Source organism: Pollachius pollachius, assembly GCF_949987615.1.
Source record: "Pollachius pollachius genome assembly, chromosome: 18".
Taxonomy (NCBI): domain Eukaryota; kingdom Metazoa; phylum Chordata; class Actinopteri; order Gadiformes; family Gadidae; genus Pollachius; species Pollachius pollachius.
Genome location: NC_136951.1, coordinates 3,264,587 through 3,271,121, shown reverse-complemented (window position 1 = coordinate 3,271,121; position 6,535 = coordinate 3,264,587).

Sequence of the window (6,535 nt, the reverse complement as noted above, 5' to 3'; positions counted from 1 at the left end):
CTTACTAAGATCATCGTGCAGACACACACACATCGACACACTCCCTACCTCCCACACAAACACACACACACACACACACACACACACACACACACACACACACACACACACACACACACACACACACACACACACACAGACACTCTCCCTCTCACACACACACACACACACACACACACACACACACATACACACACACACACACACACGTGCATTTGCAGCCTTGCTAATGTTTTAAGCTTCCTGTCTGAGACGCATTAAGTTAACCTTGGAGACGCCCTATAGGGCTGCACTGTGGAGGCCAGGGCTGCCATTGATGTGTTCTCTGCCTCCTCCCTGCAGGGAGCGACAAGATGAGAAGACGAGAGAGAGAAAAAGACAGTTGTCGATACGCTAACGACCATAAGTCCACCCTAGGATAGAGAGACAGAGAGAGAGAGAGAGAGAGAGAGAGAGAGAGAGAGAGAGAGGGAGAGAAAGAGAGAGCAGTGTTCTGAGATATGACATGAAGCTCATTTGGGAGGTGTGTATGTCTGCGCTTGTGTGTTCGTGTCATGTCTGCCCGTGTATGTGTGACTGTGAGTGTGTGTTTGATGGTGTGCGTGTGTGTGTGTGTGTGTGTGTGTGTGTGTGTGTGTGTGTGTGTGCTCGCTATATGCTTTGCGTAGTATGCATGTGCATCCCATTGTCAGTATGTAAATGTGTGGGTGGACACAGGTGCTCACATGTTCTGGGGCCTCTGTGAGGGGTGTGATGGGTGGGTATAAGGGGATGTGTGGTGCAGTCACAATGATGTGAATTCCATCGATCGTAGGCTTCCTGACAAGTGTTCAGTGATTTCCTGTCCCTGACAGAAATATGGAGCAGGTTCATCCATTTGAGTCTGAGCAGCATGAGGGCTCAGTCAGAGGGAGGGGGGATGGCCTGTGTGTGTGTGTGTGTGTGTGTGTGTGTGTGTGTGTGTGTGTGTGTGTGTGTGTGTGTGTGTGTGTGTGTGTGTGTTTGTCTGTGTATGTGTGTTTGTGTAGGGCCTTAGTTGTATTGTATGTGTGTGTGTGTTTGTGTGTGTGTGTGTGAGTGTGTGTGTGTGTGTGTGTGTGTGTGTGTGTGTGTGTGTGTGTGTGTGTGTGCTTGTGTGAGCTTGACTATACATGTATATCAGTCTGTGGGTGTGCTTGTGTGAGTGTACATAGGTGTGTGCGCGCACGTGCATGTGTGTATGTGTGCGTGAGTGTGTGTGTCTGTGTAGAGCTGTGTGTTTGCATCCTTGTGTGTGTGTTTAGGGAGGCCAACGCAGACAGGATTCTAATGAGCCTGGTTTAATCAATGTGTGCTTAATCAGCTATTCAGCTGCGCCAGGCGAGGGGTGGAGGTGGGTGGAGGTGGGTGGAGGTGCAGGGCCGGGAGGAGTTCATGAGAAAGTGCAGGCCCAACCATCTGACTCCTCTGCTGAGAACACGCTGCACTGGGCTCCTGGTTGAATGCAGATTTACATCTCAGATCCTCTCCAGCTCCAGGAAGACGGAGAGCTTTCCTAATGAGGAGCTCAGCTGTATGCTTTGCTAAACAGGGAGGGGGGAGGGGTGTGTGTGTTATTGGTGCAATGGTCCCAGTACCACTACAATAAGGTGACTGGGTTCACTGGTCCCTATGCCCGCAGGGACTCTCCTCAATTCACTCAGATTTGAATAGAAGCGCATGTTGTATGACTGTATATAGTAAAGCTAGTTAATTACAGTTGGACTACTATTCTGTCATTATTATGGGTATAATTATGTATCATGCCTTGTTCTATTGACAGGAAAGATCCTTGTCCGTGAGGGAACATCTATTCAGAGAATAAAAAATAAACCTTAACAGGTTCATTGTGTGATGCTGTTTGTTTACCTCCACTAGACACAATCGAGTCTCTCTGCAAAATTATGCAGAAAAGGCCTTTCAATCATTTACCTCCTCGCTAATCGCTGTCTGCGATGATTACATTCAGGGACAGGGAAGACATATTAGATTTGAAATTGATTCCTTTCAAGCCAATTTACAGAATATTCATCGCTCCTAACTGCGCATTTAAGCGTCTTAATTAAAGCCATTAGGGGCATAATTAATGAGATGTGCCAAAGGTTCTATGTAAAACACAGCGTCTTGTAGTAATGCGCTCACATCGTTAGTTACAGCAACAGGTCCCGATTCATTAGCATAACAAGCAGAGGACGTTAAATATTACCTGTTCATATGCTGTCATATGAACCACCGCGCTCACCTCACCAGCTCAGCCCTTCACTTCCTCCCAATCCACTCCCAGTAAAATACCTCTCCCTCATCTCCCTCATACCAACATCACCCCCTTACGCCTTTAACCTTCTACCGCAAAACTCACCTCTCAGCACCTCTACAAGCTCCTACCCCCACCTCTCAGCACCTCTACAAGCTCCTCCCCCATTCCCTCAGCACCTCTACAAGCTCCTCCCCCATCCTCTCAGCACCTTTACAAGCTCCTCCCCCATCCGCTCAGCACCTCTACAAGCTCCTCCCCCACCCTCTCAGCACCCATACACTCACCCTCTCAACCACCTCCCCCCCTCAGCCCCAATACACTCACCCTCTCACCCCCTCAGCCCCAATACACTCACCCTCTCACCCTCTCACCCCCTCAGCCCGAATACACTCACCCTCTCACCCCCTCAGCCCAATACACTCACCCTCTCACCCCCTCAGACCAATACACTCACCCTCTCACCCCCTCAGCCCCAATACACTCACCCTCTCACCCCCTCAGCCCAATACACTCACCCTCTCACCCCCTCAGCCCAATACACTCACCCTCTCACCCTCTCACCCCCTCAGCCCAATACACTCGCCCTCTCACCCCCTCAGCCCAATACACTCGCCCTCTCACCCCCCACCCCCTCAGCCCAATACACTCACCCCTCAGTCTTAGACAACCTCACCCCCTTACTCTTTCATACCCTCATCCCATCACCATCTCATTCCCTCTCTTCCTCTAACACTCCTCACCCCCCTCTTTCATTCTCCGTGCCCCCCCCCCCCCCCCCCCCCCCCCCCCCCCCCCCCCCCCCCCCCCCCCCCCCCCCCCCCCCCCCCCCCAGGTTGTGCATTAATGCCGTGTTTTACCAACTCACAAAAGGGCCACAACTCAATCAGTCTGCCGTCGTCGGGACCAGCGGCCTTTAAGAATGACTCTGTTCCCTGAGCTGACAGCCCGTTGACGGTAAGAGAGGCATTAATCACAGAGGGATGGAGAATAAGAAGCAAGGAAAAAATAAATGAAAAAACCCAAAACAAGCTGCTGTGGGGTGTGGGAGGGAGGTGTGACTCGGGCCCACAGGCTTTATTGGCTTGCACACACATGCACGCACACGCACATATGCACTTGCAGACAGGCACTCACACTCACACACATACAGAGGCACGCAGACAGGGAGACACGTGCACAGGCGCAAACACAGGGGGAAACACACATTTAACCCAATAGACACATAAACACACACACGCACAAACCAACAGTGTGAGAGGGTAAGGGGCCAGTGCATTGTGTCAGGAGTACAGGGCGAGAGCAGGGATCAAATCCACATTAAGGTCTAATCTGTATGGCCCGGGGCGCCACGGGGCCCCTGCTTGTGGGCCCTTATGAAGTGTTGGTATCATGCTGAGATTCCTCCAGGCGTCATAAAATATGGACAAGGCAATGAATAGACGATGAAATGATAGAAACACACATGAAATTAAAGGGTAAGGGGTAATTGTGAGACAAAACTTAAATATAAGATATTTTTTAATAATAAATAAGTATGAAATTTTTATTTTTTATATGATTAGGACATTAGTGTCTGGAGTGAGAGCAGTGGAGAGGAGGGTGGAGGGTGTGTGAGTCCTGAACCGCTGGGTAGGGAGTGGGCACAGGGGGGCGGGGGGCCGGCTACCAGGATCTGGGCGTCCAACAGAGCGGCTCCCAGAACAGGCAGCATATCTGGGAGATGAATGGAGAAACACACGGTGGACTGGAGAAGGAGGTTTGATTTCAATGCCAATCTCTCCTTCCCCCTTGGGAAAAACATCTTAGGGGAACGTGTGTGTTCCCAGCCACTTATCTGTAGCTTCACGACCTGAATCATCAATGGCGGCAAATCTATCACATGCCACCCCCACCACCACCACCACCACCACCACCACCACACCTCTCCATTGTCAAGGCGTAATTCAAAGCTAGCCTTGATCATCGTAGATCGTCACCTTTCAAGACGAGGCACATTCACGATGTACACAGCGATGGTAATGAATTGATAAAATGGTATTCTCTGAAAAGTGTAATCAAAATGATAGTTGTTGTCGCATGCTAAATCCGTGACTATTATTTCAATGGCACAAGCAATGTCTATGTTTTGCTCGTGTTCGAAAATACATCTAAAACTGACACCCTGAATGTATTTGTTGGCATATATTTGTATAAGGAAAAGGCTTTCTGTGTGTGCTGGAAAAGCCGAGTTGTCATCAGCATGTGACCAAATACGCCCACCAGCTCTAATGATGCTAAAACTTATCTGAGCATGAGTGCTTTGAAGAAGAAGATGAAAAATATATGTTTTTAACAAAAAGATGTGGAGGTGGGTGTCAGAAACCTGTTTGTGTTGAAGTATAAAATGTTTGTGAGATGAGGTGTATGATGTAAAGTGTGTGTGTGTGTGTGTGTGTGTGTGTGTGTGTGTGTGTGTGTGTGTGTGTGTGTGTGTGTGTGTGTGTGTGTGTGTGTGTGTGTGTGTGTGTGTGTGTGTGTGTGTGTGAATATGTGTGCGTGTGTCGTGCATGTGTGTGTATGTGTTTGTGTAAAGTAATGAGTCTTCCATCCTTTTTTCTTATTCTCATTTTAAAAGTAGCCCGGGCGTTTAACATGCACCGCGTCGTCTGTCTGTCAAATCCCTTTGAAGTCCTGCTGTGTCTCCCGCCTTTGAGACGGCTCGGCTATCATTAGACACTTTCAATGAGTCGCACGCAGGAGGATGGCGACTCCAACATACCACCACCAAAAGCTTTTTAATCATCAAGAAAAATAAATCTCCCTCTTCCTTGATTCACCGCCTCAATCAACTATTAAATTCATTCATTTGTCCATAAATATCCTGCTTGTGATTGGCCCAAAGATCTCCCATTAGCATGGTGTTGTGGTAAACCATACAGGTTTATAAATTCTTCCATTCCTTCTGCAGTCCATCGCAGCAATGCGCGCTCTGCAGCCTGTAATGATGTGCAGGAATCCCTCCTATGCGTATCATAGCTAATATGTAGAGAGCTAATGCGCCTGTCACGAGTTACAGAAACCCGAGGAGGCCAGCCTTCCGGAGCGCACAGTGTGCTGAATTTGAACGAGGGAGAAGACATTAAAAATTCTTTTTGATTGCACATCCAGCTGCATACGCGCACATAGGGATTCCTGCTTTTAACTCAATGTGCTGTACACAAGCACTTTGCAGTTTAACAAATATTCTTCCCCTGGCAATGTCTCAGCCCACCGGTGTGGTTTTAGTGTTGTTCCTTCCCAACAAATCAGACTACGAGATTCACGCAAATCGGAGAGGGCGGGGATATGCCTTCTTGCTACAAAGACAGTATTGACATTGTTAAGCTATTTGTTTATGTGATAAAAAGAGCATTTTGTACCGTGAACAAAGGCCTTTTAGATATCTTCCCCTGGTTGCTTAAATGATTCTGGTTTGGTAGAGCTGAAAGTGACCTTGCTCTGGAGGCGGCGGTGGGCTTTGGGCTGCACTAACACGCAGCGCATAAGGGAATACTGATGTTATTTAGGGCAGCATCTTAGCCCGGGTAGGAGTTTTCTCTTTTACTCTAGGTCTCCCCTAGAATCAAGAGTCCTTTTGAAACAGCCCTATCTTCTCATCTGTGAGCTGTGTTCTGAGAGCTCATTAGGGCCAGAGATCAAAGCAAGGGGCACTGGGGCTGTGAACTGGACACTCTGGGCTGTTTCCATCTCTTTAGCCCTCATGCTGCACTTTCTGGATCTCGGTGGAGGTGATCTGCATTCAGATCTCCACGCTCACACCCCTGCCCTCCTGCATGCATTTTCTTCTGCATGCACGGCGTTCGGCCGCATCCATCAGGGGATGTGATAAGAGCCTGCTTAAGGGAGTCTACTTTTTCTTCTCTTCTAATTGAATGGCAATTTACAAATGAATGAAACCTTGAGCTGTCTTCTTTAAGTGACAAACTGCTCCACTGCTGCCATGCCAAACATAGTGACAGAGACATCCTCAGCGTTACATAGTTTCAAATTTATGGGCATTTTCTTACATGTTCTGAGCCAGTTGTGGTCTGTCTCTTCAATGTAAAGCTAATTTTTATGAAGGGATTCATCACTTTCATACTATACACTGATTGGATTTAAAACAAGCCTGCATGAAAATTCTCACATGAAGCTGAAAACACAAGCCCATTAATTCAAAACTATGAATCGACGAAAGTCATGAGCAGAAGACGAGCCATCTGCCTGTGCTTCCATGGAAGT